Source organism: Mus caroli, unplaced genomic scaffold (genome assembly GCF_978045245.1).
Source record: "Mus caroli unplaced genomic scaffold, Mus_caroli_1 scaffold_1, whole genome shotgun sequence".
Classification (NCBI taxonomy): Eukaryota; Metazoa; Chordata; class Mammalia; order Rodentia; family Muridae; genus Mus; species Mus caroli.
In genome coordinates this window covers 191,042,179-191,057,134 of record NW_028227256.1, presented here as the reverse complement: position 1 = coordinate 191,057,134, position 14,956 = coordinate 191,042,179, and the positions used below count along the sequence as shown (strand labels likewise).

The 14,956-nt window shown below is 42.8% G+C and overlaps 1 protein-coding gene and 1 long non-coding RNA gene across 2 annotated transcripts in view; one reads left to right on the top strand and one right to left on the bottom strand.

Moving 5' to 3' along the window:
• Hsd11b1 (hydroxysteroid 11-beta dehydrogenase 1) overlaps positions 1 to 14,956 on the top strand; it is a 46,781-nt gene that overhangs the window by 132 nt on the left and 31,693 nt on the right. The gene's annotated exons all lie outside the window — the stretch shown is intronic.
• Positions 1 to 14,956, bottom strand: part of LOC147006302 (uncharacterized) — a 40,558-nt gene that overhangs the window by 17,862 nt on the left and 7,740 nt on the right. The window lies entirely within an intron of this gene.

The following is a 14,956-nucleotide window of genomic DNA, read 5'->3' as shown; positions in this document are numbered from 1 at the left end:
AATTGCTGGTCAAAAAAAAAAAAAAGCTGTAAAAATTAAAAAATGCTGAGGGAGTTCTGGGCTGCGGGAGGGATGACATAAAAGGCAGATGGAACAAGGGTCTGGTGCTGGCACCAAGAGCAGCCGATCATTTGGCAGTAGGCTGTTAGTTGGAATAAAAAGTTGCTAAGGCTGTGGGAAGTCACAGCATTCTCAAGTTCTTCTGGAGGCACACAAAGCTAGCAGGGTGTACGCGGTTCTGAACTGATGACAGACATAATAATCACTAAACCCCATCTTCTCTGGAGACTTGTTGAAAGGGCTGTGGGCATCCCATTGCAGCCAGTCAGCCAGGCCTCCATGCCAGTGGTCTGAGATAGGAGCTATGTGAAGTGGGGTTCCATGGTCCCTGGAGGCCGGAGTCTCTCAAAGCTCTCTCTGTGCTACCATTTCTCCTTAAATTCCAGCCCAGCATCTGCTCAGGACACTGACCTGAGGTTTCAAGCAGCCTGTTCAGAGGGCAACCCAAGGTACTCCTTTCACATCAGGGAGTTAGAGAAACCCTAGCACCAAAAGGAAATGCCATTCTCAACTCACAGTTGCCCAGACTCACTGGCTATCACTTGCCAGCCAGTGCAAAGGGCTTCAGTTACTGCTCTAATAACTTGGGGGTGGCGGTTCAAAATAGCTAAGTGCTTCAGAAAACATCTAGACAGGGCAACATTGTTTCACAGCGGTTGGCTTTTTAAAAGGGCTTTTCTCTCAACAGGAATGTAACAGAATCTGATGCACTTCATAACTCTGTGTGTGTGTGTGTGTGTGTGTGTGTGTGGTGTATTGTGTGTTGTGTATGTGTGTATGCTTATGTTGCATGTGGTGTGAATAGTATGTGATGTATGTGTTCAATATTAGTCTATGTGATGGGGGTAGGTGCATTGAATTTTGGTATGTGCAGTATATAGCATATATATATATATATATATATATATATATATATATATGGGGGTATCTGTCTTCAGTGACATATTTCTCTCTGAGATTTGTGATCAAAAGCTATAAACATGGTGGGAGAGGTAAGGAGAGATGAAGCAATCTCTCTTCTGCTTGCTTGTCAAGAATTTAAAGGAATCGCCTTTCTCTCTTTAGCATGATGTAAAAACAAAATGAAATCAAATCTTGCCTCTTCTTTCCTGCTCATTTTAGTACAGCTAAAGCTGCCTGAATCCAATTCTGTTTGGGAACAAACCATAAAGGTAATCTAATTTAATTAGTCCCATTTGCCAAGTGAGGCAATGGGAGCCAAGACAGGGAAGTGCCTTACTGAAAGCCACGTCTGTGCCTGTAGCAGAGGGGTGACTGGACCCCAATTTCCTTACTGAGGATCAAAATCACCCAGACTTCACAGGAAGAGACTGGGTGTCCCCAGAGCTCATGGACACTGCATCTGCTGGTGGGGTAAGAGAGTCAGCTACAACGTGTAAGTAATTCTTGGCTGGCAGGAATAGGAGAACAATAGTTCACCAATGTGAGCTTTTCCAGGGCCTGTTTCATAACTGTTTGGACACTAGAGGATACGGACAGGAAGTGGCTTGTCATGTGGGAATGGGAACAGTCCCATTCTTGTCATTGAACCGGCATTTCATGTGTGTCTCCTCTCTCTGCAATCTTCAAATTGCTCATTTTATAATATTTTGAGTTGGCTCAGCTTTGCAGAGAAAACAAGATGTTGTTATTTCTGGATCTAGTGTTGGTAGGCCCTGGGTCACATGCTGCACTAGTGTGAACAGCGATAACCAAGTGGCTTCTCCATTTCTCCCTTGCTCTGGCTGCTTCCATTTCTCTAGACTCCTGTTCTGCACCCGCACATCACTCTTCTTGGGATGCCTTTCCCCCAGTTTCACACCCAGAACTCACACTTAACCTTCAAACCTTAGGTCTAAAGAACCTCCCCCGGAGAAGTCCCTCCTGACACCCCAGGCTGGCCTGAGCCGCTGTCTCCTCTGTGAGGACTGTTACAGGTTGCTATTCCACCCTTGTGAGCTTGGGGCCGCTCATACACTTCCATGACACTTGACTATAATGTACTTTGGAGCAGACACCATACATCAGAGTCTTTATTTATATTCCCACCACCAAATAGTTTCAGAAAGATCTTAGTGTTCAAAAATGTTTCAATAATAATAATTTTAAAAAGGCCTGGATTCCATCACAGCATAAAGGGGGTATAGTGATGTTGTCTGTTATTCCCACACTTGGGAGATAGAGGCAGGAGGATCAGAAGTTCAAGGCCATCCTTGGCTACATAGCAAATTCCAGGTAGCCTGAACTAGAAACACAGCATCTTCTCCTTTGCCAATAGCGTTGTAACAAAGTCTCCTTTCCATGGCCTTGATTTATGGGTTCCTCGTACACACTCTGAGCCTGATGGAACACTCAGAAAAGACCACTCGATTAAGCACTGCATCGTGAATCAATATTTCTACCTCCTTACAAAAATGTTCTGGTCACAGGGGAAAAATGCTCCTGCTGGACCACAAGGGCAAAGAGAGAAGCCGGGACAGAGATAGTAGCAATTGAGAAATCTCAACACCCTTTCTAAAGATGGTCTGAGTGTTGGACACCCAGGTGCTCATGAAGCCTTGGGAGAGAAGTGGAAACATAGTGCCCCGACCCCTGGGAGAGCTAGAAACAGCAGGACTAGACAAAACTCACCTGAAAGACCAGGTTGCCAGCCTCCTTTCCTGGCTCAGCTCCTAGAACAAGCACAGTCTGGCCTGTGTACCTCTACCCACTTATCCTATTCCACAGTCACAATGAATGAAGGACATCCCTGCAGGAAGAACCCAGTAAAAAAGAAAGATACAAGAGACCTGGGCACATGGGGGTCTCCTTGTGGAACTGACACTCCCCCCATACCATCCCATAGCACAGTAGCAATGAGAGGGGAAAACCTGGCCAACAACCCGCTCAACAGTAACAATTACCAAGGTAGGATGAGAGCTCCAAACATGGCAAACTACATGGAGATCTGCCCCAGCAGCATCGATGATCTCTGACATTAGGGAAGACAGAACATCCACAGATGAGGGTCACAGGGACGTATTTTTTAAAAGGACACAGAACAAGAAAAGACTCCCTGAAGAAAGAAATACAACTGGAAAATTTTAAATTACAGTGATGGGACCTGGGAGATGGCCCAGCAGAGCACTTGCTGTGCAATTGCAAAAACCTGAAGTCAGTTCCCAGCACGACATCAAGAGCTAGACTCTGTGGCACATACTCAGACCTCAGTGCTGAAAGGCTGGAGGAGGCAGGTCCCAAGAGCCCTCTGACCAGCCAGCCTGGTTGAATCAGGTAACTCCTAGTTCAGTAAAAGAACTTGTCTCAAACACTAAGTGGAGGGCAATAGAGGAAGCCACCTGGAATCAACCTCCAACCTCTACATGCATGTGCATGTACATCCACACACATGTATGTACACACACCCATAACATGTATGTACACACACCCACATTTTGTGTGTATACCCACCCACATATATATATATATATATATATATATATATATACACTCACCTACATGTGCATGTACCTACCCACATGTAAATGCACCCACCACATCTGTATATACCCACCTACGTGTATGTATACCCACACACATATGTATATGCCCACCAACATGTATATACATCCACCCACATTACACACAATTATGATGAACCACCTAAAGATAAAACTATGGGATTCTCCCAGAAAGAGAGAAAATAGGGGAAGGGTGCGTGGATATAAAAGATCAGCCTAGAATCCCTGAAATTTTCTAGTAAGAACTATGGTCGGGGAGAGAAGAAACAAACCCACTAACCAATAAATACTTTCTCCAAAGCTTCCTAAGGCAAAGGACTTGAGATTCCATTTGAACAACCAAGAGTGTACTCAATGCGCTCTACAAAACAGAAAAACAAACCCCTCCAAACACAATACTGGAAATGTTTCACCCCTTAAATGAATGTAACTGAGTTCTCGAGAGCGAAACAGCCCATGAAGCAACAACTGGGATCCAAACAGCATTTTGACTGCTCAGTGCTGACAGCACAAGCTAAGAACTGGAGCAGCACAGCAGTGTCCTCCAGCTGGGAGAAAATAACATCCAACCTAGAATTTCTTGCTCAGCTGAACAGAGTAAAGAGGGAGTTAGGATACGAGATAGGCTGATGATAACGTCCTGATGGAGTCACGCCACACAGCAACGTTAAAATGTAAACTAATACTCCCCCCTTCAGAGTACTTTTTACATCAAAAATCCATTAGCATTCCTGGGTAGTTACACTAAGAAAGATGAAAATGGGGATCCCCAGGTAACTGCAAAGGGAGCTTCCCGCACCACCAAATGGCAAAGCTCTGTCCAAGCTGGAAGAGATGAAAGCAGGCTTACTACCCAGCACATGGGACCTTTATGCTTGGTTTGTGTTTCTTACCAGAAGTTCTGGAGAACATAAGCAACTCAAAGAATAAAAATGGAGATGTTTATTAACTCCTGAGGAGAGGCAAAGGACACAAGAGAAGAAAGGGAACCACAGCCCTGGTACCACCTCGGCTTACCCTAATGACTCGAACACTGATTGATAATCCCATGGAGACTGTGAAGGTGTAGCATTAGGGCCTGGAAGACACCAAATCAAGTGTCGTTTAAAAAAAAATCTAGGGACTAATATCCAATATATACAAAGAGCTCAAGAAGCTGGACTCCAGAAATTCAAATAACCCCATTAAAAAAATGGGGTTTAGAGCTAAACAAAGAATTCTCAACTGAGGAATAGCGAATGGCTGAGAAGCACCTGAAAAAATGTTCAACATCCTTAATCACCAGGGAAATGCAAATCAAAACAACCTTGAGATTCCACCTCACACCAGTCAGAATGGCTAAGATCAAAAATTCAGGTGACAGCAGATGCTGGCAAGGATGTAGAGAAAGAGGAACACTCCTCCATTGTTGGTGGGATTGCAAGCTTGTACAACCCAACCACTCCGGAAGTCAGTCTGGAGGTTCCTCAGAAAATTGGGCATAATACTACCGGAGGATCCTGCAATACCTCTCCTGGGCATATACCCAGAAGAAGTTCCAACTGGTAATAAGAACACATGCTCCACTATGTTCATAGCAGCCTTATTTATAATAGCCAGAAGCTGGAAAGAACCCAGATGTCCCTCAACAGAAGAATGGATACAGAAAATGTGGTACATTTACACAATAGAGTACTACTCAGCTATTAAAAACAATGGATTTATGAAATTCTTGGACAAATGGATGTATCTGGAGGATATCATCCTTAGTGAGGTAACCCAATAACAAAAGAACTCACACAATATGTACTCACTGATAAGTGGATATTAGCCCAGAAACATAGAATACCCAAGATACAATTTGCAAATCACAAGAAAATCAAGAAGAGGGAAAACCAATGGGTGGATACTTCATTCCTCCTTAGACTAGGGAACAAAATACCCATGAAAGGAGTTACAGAGACAAAGTTTGGAGCTAAGACGAAAGGATGGACTATCCAGAGACTACCCCACCCGGGGATCCATCACATAATCAGCCACCAAACCCAGACACTATTGCATATGTCAGAAAGATTTTGCTGAAGGGACCCTGTTATAGCCAGTGCCTGGCAAATACAGAAGTAGATGCTCACAGTCATCTATAAGATGGAATACAGGGCCCCCAATGAAGAAGCTAGAGAAAGCACCCAAGGAGCTGAAGGGGTCTGCAACACTATAGAAGGAACAATTTGAACTAACCAGTACCCCCAGAGCTCGTGTCTCTAGCTGCATTTGTAGCAGAACACAGCCTAGTCGGCCATCATTGGGAAGAGAGGCCCCTTGGTATTGCAAACTTTATATGCCCCAGTACAGGGGAATGCCAGAGCCAAGAAGCAGGAGTGGGGGGATAGGGGAGCAGGCAGAGGGAGGGTATAGGGAACTTTTGGGATAGCATTTGAAATGTATATAAAGAAAATATCTAATAAAAATAAATAAATATAAAAAAAGAAAATATCTAATAAATAAATAAATAAATAAATAAATAAGGAAAAAATCCAGATGTTGCTTATGGGAAATCAGTAAATAACTTCTAAATTTGAAAAAATTAAAAAGTACTTAAAAGGATATTGTTTAACAAATATATAGTTGAACCCTCGTGGGGGCAGGGGTTGTGGTAAGTGTTAAAGGTAGTGTCTGTGAGTAGGACTATGTGGCCCGGAGGCTTTTAGATCCTTCAGAAATCATGAGACCTTTAAAACATTCCAATTCACTATGTTGACAGGTATACAAGTTTATTTAGTGTATGTATGCAAATGTGTGTGTATGTGTGTACCATTCTGTGTGTGAGTTCCTGTAGAAGTCAGTGATCAGTCTCTGTGTGGTTCCTCATGAGCGATCCATCTTATTGTCTGAGACAAGGTCTCTCACTAAGACCTGGGGCTTGATGGTTAGGTGAGGCTGGTGGCTAGCAAGCCCCAGGGATCTGCCTGTGTCCATCTCCCTAGAACTGTGATTGCAGGCACACACCATCATACCCAGCTTTTAATGTGGGTGCTGGGAACTGAACTCTCTTCACCATGACATCTTGCCAGCATGGAGAATTACATTTAAAAGAGGTTCAGTTGTGTTCTCTCAGCCACACACTGGTGCCTGGAGTCACTAAGTTAAGCCTTAAACTAGCAGTCTAATTAACTAATGCAGAGTTCACTTTGTTGAACAGGCTCCTCGAACCTCTTTGGATAGGATCACAGGAAGCTAGAGCTAGAACCTGGTTAAAGGGGCTAGACCCCATACAGGACTGTTGCCATGAGGGAAGGAAGAACTCAGCACAAAACTGGGCTTATTTCCAAACACAAACCAGACAAGTGATGGTTTGCAGCCAAACTGCAGAGCAGCAATTGGTAGATGGAAAATTACTAAGAGGAAACATCAGAGTGAGAGAAAAGAGATGGTTCTGATGGGGCTGACCTCTCAGGGATCTCGCTGAAGGCTGGCCACGGTGACTGCCATCACCTGGGGATGGAGGAAGATGAGGAGACTGATCAGATATCAAGGTTAAATAGATACTTGAGGCGGGGTGGCAGCAGAAAGGGTTCTTGCCAACCTGAATTAGCAGGATCTTGCTAAAGCTGGATTTTGTAAAGAAGTATGCACAAATGAGCTTGCAGAAGGTCCAAGAGCCTGCTGGGGCAAACAGGAACCTCTTTGTCAGAAGCCTTGGGAAAAATGCACATATCTGGGTCCTACCCTTGACTAATATTCATCAGGCCTGCTGGGGTCTGAGAACTGTCCTCCACTTTTCTGGACCAGGTGTGATATGGTGTGTGTGGGGGGGGTATGGTGGTGTGTGTGGGGAGGGTGTACGTATGTGTGTGTGTATGTGTGTAGTGTGTATGTGTGAGTGTGTGTAGTGTGTGCATTGTGTGGTATAGGTACGTGTGTAGTGTGTGTGTGTGTGTGTGTGTGTGTGTGTGTGTGTGTGTGTTGTGTGTGTGGGTTGTATGTGTAGTGTGTGTGTGTGTAGTATGTGTGTGTGTAGCGTGTATGTGTGCAATGCTGTAAGTGTGTGTGTAGTGTGTATAGTGTCTGTATAAGTGTGTGTGCATGTGTGTGTAGTGTATGTAAGTGTATGTGAGCATGTGTGTGCATTGTGTGTGTTTGATATAGATGCGTGTGTAGTGTGTATGTAGTGTAGGATGTATGTGTTTGTGTACTGTGTGTGAGTGTATGTGGAGTGTGTATTTGTAGTGTGTGTGTGTGTGTGTGTATGAATGTGTGTATAAGTGTGTGTGTAGTATATGTAAGTGTGTATGAGCATGTGTGTGCATTGTGTGTGTGGTATAGGTGTGTATGTAGTGTGTATGTGTGTGTGGTATGTGTTTGTGTAGTGTGTGTGAGTGCATGTAAAGTGTGTATATGTAGTGTGTGTGTGTGTGTGTGTGTGTGTGTGTAGGAGGGCGTCAGGGATACTAGTTTTCTGTATGTGGCTCTTTCTAGGTATGTGTCAGTGCTTATGAGTCTTTCTCCTCCCTTCTCCTTCATCCTCTTTTGTCCTGACTTAACCCAAAGGTCCCTCTGGATAATAGAAACATTGCCAGAAATTAAGTCTCAGTGTCTGCCTGCCTTTAAATTGCTGCAGTATTTTCTTCTTCCAACCCTTGGGCGCCCTCTCCTGCCAGAAGTCTGTTAAAACCTTTGGGATTCAAAACCAACCTACAAGAACCAGTCATTTTCAATATGCTAATAATGAATTTGCTAAGAAAAAAATCAGGAGAAACAACAAAATACTATTCACAATAGTTCCATATCATAACACACCTAAGAACAACCCTATCCATTGAGGTGAGGACTTTCAAACACTGAAGGACTTGAAGGAAACCCTAGAAATGTCCTGGCAGAATCAATAGTGTGAAATAGCTCTTTCCAAAAAAAAATCTATAGATTTGATGTGATCCAATCAAAATCCTGATGATACTCTTTCACAGAACTAGTAAAAAAAAAATCCTAAAATTCAAACTCATTCAGCACCACAAGACTCCAAGATAGCCAAAGCCCACCCAGGCAGAAAGAGCAGTGCAGGAGACATCGTAACACCTAATCTCAAATCACACCAGAGTCAAAGGACACACCAGAACAAAAGTAGAGACAGATCAGTGGACTAGCAGTGAAGACACACACATAAACTCAGCCACCAAAAGCATATGTGGTGGAGGTCAGGCTTGTCAACAACCGTGCAGGATAGCACACACAGAAGAACAAAATTAAATAGATTTCTTCTTCACCCTGCAAAAAAACTTAATAATAGTTTCAAGGCTTTAATTTAAGACCCCAAGCTCCAAAACTGTTCATGAAAAATCATAAACAAAACACTTGGTGGTATGGGCATAGGCACGAACTTTCTAAAAATAACTGTAATTGCTCAAGATATAATTCCAGGATTGACACGTGACATTGCATGAAATTCTAAAGCTTCCACATAGCAAAGGAAATAATCAGGAGAATGAAGAAAAAGTTGACATAATGGGAGAGAATCTTTATCAACTACACACTGGACAAGGAGTTAATATCTAGGCTGTATTAAAGAACTACAAAATTTAAACACCAAAAAAGAAAAAGTCATTTCTCAACACTTTTAAAAATCTTCAACATCCTTACCCATGAGGGAAATATTAAAACTGCTTTAAGAGTTCATCTCACTCTATCAGAAAGAAAACATTGACAACAAATGCTGGTGAGGAAGGCAGAGTGTAAACTAGGGTAATCACTATGGAAATTCCTTAAAACGTAACAGTACAGTAGTTCTTCAGCTATCCTGATCTGAGTGTTTACCCAAGGACTCCAAGTCTGCATACCATGGAGACAATCACATACCATAGTCATTGCCATTCACAATATTCTGAGTCAGCCTAGATCCATGATGAATGGGTAAAGACACAATGGAATTTTATTCATCCATAAGGAAAATGAAATTATGACATCTGCAGAAAAGTGGATGGAAGAGTATAATGAAAATTCTGGAATTCAGGGTTCTTTGAAAAAACAGAAATAGTATAGGATTGTGCTTTCATTTTAATCCCAGGTTTGGGGCTGCTTCAGACTGTCCACGGCTGCTGACTATGGTTTACCTCATGCTCTAGCAGAAGCGTGGTTTTACCAGGTGCAGATAATTTCTGAGAGTGTGTGACAGTTAGAATTCTGGGAACTTTTCAGAGGGTATGTAAATGCTAGAGCCCTTAGAGATGGGGTTGGTGGTTGGTGGTCATTCAGGGTGGTTGTTGCAATTTGTTAGTAGGCATGCTCAAAGAAGAAACAGATAGAAACTGGATTCAAGGATCTCCATCTTTCTCTCTCCCTTCTATACTTTTTTCTCTCCTATGAGTGTTAGGGGATGAAACCAGGGGAATAAAAGGTGGGAAAAGGAAGAACCTAAGAGGTAGCAAAGACCAGGCTACAGAAGAGCATTATGTTAAATAAAATAAGCTGTCAGAGAGACAACAGGTTTTAAAAACCTTGTATGTGGAATAGAGAATTAAAGAGAGAGGGAGAGAAGGGTAAAGAGAGAACTGTGTGCATGTGTGTACTGTGTGTATACATGTGTGTGAACATGTACATGTGTGTGAACATGTGTAGTGTGTGTGCACATGTGCGTATGTGTGTATGTGTGTGCATGTACATGTGAGTGTGCGTGTGCGTGTACACTTGTGTATGTGTATGAACATGTGTATTTGTGAGTAGTCTATGGATGTGTGTAATGTGTATATACATGTGTGTGCATGTGAGTGTGAGTGTGTGTGTGTGTGTGTGAGAGAGAGATGTAAGTAGAAAAGGAACTATGAGAGGAGTCAGGGAAGGAGAGATAAATGGAGAAGCTAATGGAATATGTGTCATGAAAGCAGAAGACAGTGTTTGGGGGAATAAGGGACAGTAAGAGAGGAGGTACAGAGGAGGGAAGTGGAATAAGAATAAAGTATAATGACATATATAAAAATGACTCAGTGAGACCCATTGCTTTGTAAGCTAACCCCCCTCCCCCTCCCCCCAAAAAACCTTAAATCCTTCAGCATCCTAGAGCCCAGAGATGGCAGCCAGTTCCCTCCCTGTTAGGTTACTTCTCAGAGCTGCGGCCAAGCCCTCAAACTCTGTGAACCATCCTGTCAGACATAAAACGGAAAATTAAACATGGGAAAGACATTCTTTTCGGATAAAGCACATTAAGACTGGGAAGGCAAGGGACACAACAGAGACGAGAATGAAAGACGCACATGGTGGTCATGGCTAGGGAGGAGACATGGAAGGAATTTCCCTCCCACCTCCTGTCTTCGCCCTCTCCCAAGATTTATGAGTACCTGGGGAAGCTGCATTCGTCTACTTTCCACAAATAGAAGGAAGCAAACTAGTTCTGCCAAGAAGCATCCTGGGCTTGGAAGCAGAAGCAGAGGGTTCAAAAATCTACACTCACTTGTTTTCCTCGACACTTAGAAGTGGGCTCTCTGCCAGTGCCATGGACCATGTCGACTGGAGTCAGACTCCATAAATCACATCCTCCCGCCGTTCTGACTTCTTTCTCCACAAGATCATTTTCTTTCAGCTTAGAAGATGCTCAGTGCAGCAACATGCAACTCAGAAATATTGGAATGAAAGCTTAACTGTTGCTGCCTCTTGTTTCTGAAGGTCCATGAAAGGGCACACACACACATGCACACATACATATAAACAACACACACAAACACATCCTCACACAGCATATACAGTTATACACACATACACAATATACATACATACCCAACACACAAACACATGTTCATATATAAGATACACACAAACACAATCTCATAGACATACATAGAGTCAGTTGCCCACACATACACACAAACACTTGCTCCTCACACACAAACATACATATACACAAACACACAAACATGCTCATACAGATACATAGAGACAGATGCTCTCTCACACACACAAGCAAATGTTCTTCACACACACACAAACACATGCTCCTCACACACATACACTCAAACATAATACACAAACACATGCTCATATATAGCTAACACACAAAACCATACATGTATAACACACACAAACTCATATACACACAAAGACACATATTCCTATGTAAACAATATACAAACACTCATACAATCATACACATATATACAAATACAAGGCTCACACACAAACTCATACCCGTTCACTCTTCGCTCAGTGTTCCTACTTCAGTGCCTTCAGAATTCCCCTCACAGATGCTCAGTGACAGTCTGTGTTCTTGTTCTGTCCCGCCCTGTCTGATCTTTGTGACTACTCAAGATTTGTCACCTTTGGTTTCTGTATTCTCTCAAGTCCTCCTGCTGCTTGCTCTCCCCTTTGTTCCTTCACTGGCTTTCCTCCATGACTTTAACTGTTCATGTAATAAACCCTTCAGCCTTTGCTCTCTTCTGTTAAGTCTTAAGTATGCCTATACATTTAAATTTTAACTGGTCTAATTTTTTTCCAAATCCATATTTATAGTCTGGACCTTTGCTAAACTCAAAATATCTACCAGATGCCTGCATCTGAGCCACATATTACTATACCAAAGATGCTCACTGAGCACCTGACAAGCCTCAGCAAGGTACTAACACTGGAGATGCAGTGCTGGGCAATAAGGACTGGGTATTGCAGTGCTGGTGTAGATGGGCTAAGTACTACCACTGGTCAAGACGAGCTGGGCATTGACCATTGGCCTTGGCCCTCCCAGTAGTCAGCTATCAATATGGAGGAGAACTAGGAATGAAAGGAGATTTGGCTGGAAAGAGATGTGTCCAGTTCTGGGTAGAGATGTGGCCAGTTCTGGGTATATCTTGTCTAGTCTCAGGGAAGGTGAGGCAGGCCTCCCCATGAGACTTTGAAGGGCAGTGTCTGAAAGACAAGACTGATTCAGGTGGAGAAGAAGCTCCTGTGGAGAGGATGTGAGTCTTCTAGACTTTATCTTAAAAACCACAAGGAACCGCTGGATCCTTCTACACAAGAAACTCATTGATTGGTTACAGCATGAAGTGGGTGGAATGTAGGAGAGCTGATGGTCCCCTAGTTGCAAGTTGAAAAGCCCACAGATTCCTTTGTATCCTTAGTCTACTTATATCATGTTTGCATGTATTAGAGAACACATACCAAGTATTTTTCAATCATCTTTCAAAGAAGAGGAATGGTCTGAATTTGGAAATGATGACATGTCAAAGGGCAGTGTGGGTTACTTAAGGAGAAAGAGCAGTAGCCTGAGTTAGAGCAGTCACCATGAAGCGGGGTTAGGAGATGGTTCTAGAGATACTGAGGAACCAGAGTGGGGAACCAGGAAGAAATATGGGGCTATGAAGAAGAATATCCAAAAAGGAGATCCAGAGTATTAAATGTATAAACAGAGGAGCCATCCATCATAATAGACATCACTGGGACACAGATAACTTCATGGAAAGCAGACACGGACCTTAAAATGTTAGGCGTGTGCAGTGTGCATTCATACCACACTTGTAATTGCACAGAACCCATGCCAGCTCAGAGTTTAGGTGTACACACGTACCCAGCCGAGTGTTTTTAGAATAACTACTGCACAAATTGACAATAGGTCATAGGTCATTCTCTCTCTCTCCCTCTGCTTTGCTTCCCTTTTCTTTTTCTCCCCTATTTCCTTTCCTTCCCCCTACCCCCTAACTCATGAAAAGATTCTATGGACTGAAAAAGCCCCAAGCTGAAAGGACTGAACCGCCTTGATTGACATGGGGAGGGGGGATAGTAGACTGTGTATGGGCAGCAGAGGCTGCAGCCCGACGTGTGGTTCTGATGGCCAGCGTGGGGCAGAAGCGTTTTGCACACTGTTTGTTTTCCTGTCTTGCACTTACAAATAAGGTCTATGGGGGTAGCATGGGAAAAGGTGGTTGTTTTTCCCTTTTTCTTTTTTAATTGCTTTTGTTTAAAATTTGATCGCCTTAACTACTATAAACATAGCCTATTTTTGTGCTTAAGATACTGAATGGAAAACTCCATTGTGTGTTGCTGGACTGTTTTGGAAATATTTGGTCAAATGTATGTTAATTTGGCTGTAATGGCATTTAAAGCAAACAAACAAACAAACAAACAAAGCTGTGAAAATGGCCTTGGAGCATTATCTTTAGTTACTTGAGGAGTTTCTAGGTTTTTTTTAATATAGTTTATGTTAAAATAATCTTTATTAATTTAGAGGAGACAATCAATGTCCGTGGAAGAACGGACTTTTTGGATTTTCTTTTTTTTTAATGGTCATTGTGAGTGATTGCTTTTTCTTTTACTTAGTTTCACATTCTTCCTTTGTTCTAAATCTTAGACTGACATCTAGCTTTGACAATCATAGTATGTTTTATTTCCTGAGGGGGAATAACTTATAATGCTGTTTAGTTTTGTACTATTGGTATGTTGGTGAATTTTTAAACTGTGTACTAACTGCAATAAATTATATGAACTGAGTAAAAAAAAAAAAAAAAAAAACCTTAGGCGTAAGTTGTCCATATAGCCAACAATATCACTCTAAGGTGCATACCAGAAAACAAAATGACCACACATGTTCATACCAGTTCCCTGCTGCAGACCGACCTCAGTCGGGTCCTCGATCCGATCCGCAGGAAAACTCATGGTTCCAGTTAAGGGCAGGAAAACTCAGGGTTCTGGTTACAGGCGAGCAAGGAGTCGGCACAGATGACAAACAAATATGGACACAAGGGAGTGTGGTATCTGAATGTAATTTTTCCAAGCAAGCACCAGACTTTTAATACAGAAGAAAAACAAAAAAGCTAGGGAATACATCCACTGAAAGACCCCCGGAGGGCAGACACTCACTCAAGTCTCGGGACAGCCGCGCACCCAAGAAGACACTGAGACCGAACTTAAGATGTAGAGAGTAAGATTTAATACAGCAGCAACAAGAAAGCACATAAAAAGCACATAAACCAGAGCTCTGGGGTCGAAACTCATACACCCAGCATGGTGTAGAGGAGAATCGATGCCCGGCCCAAATTTTTCACAGGCTTTTATAGGAAAAAGCCAGGGGAAAAGTACAAGTTTTACGTCACCAAGGGGTTGTGTCCTATATTTTGGCAATGTACCCGATCTATTGGAACATTCTGGGGTAGTACCAGGAGGCCCCTATCTCAAAAATGTTCTTGGAACAGTCTTCAGTTAGGAGGGGTAGGACTAGGTTTGTTCCAGGAGACCCTTATCTAAAAAATGTTCCTGGAACAGTTTTCAATTGGGAGGGGGTCGGACTCTGGGGTGAAGAGTTCAGGAATGTACTCTGGGGTGAGAAGTTCAGGTGTGTTCCGGGAACAATCTCTAGATGGGAGGGGTAGGAGGACTCTGAGTTGGAGAGTTCAGGAAGAGTTCAGTAATTTCCCTCTTTCACCACCAAGGTACATTGACACAAAACAAAG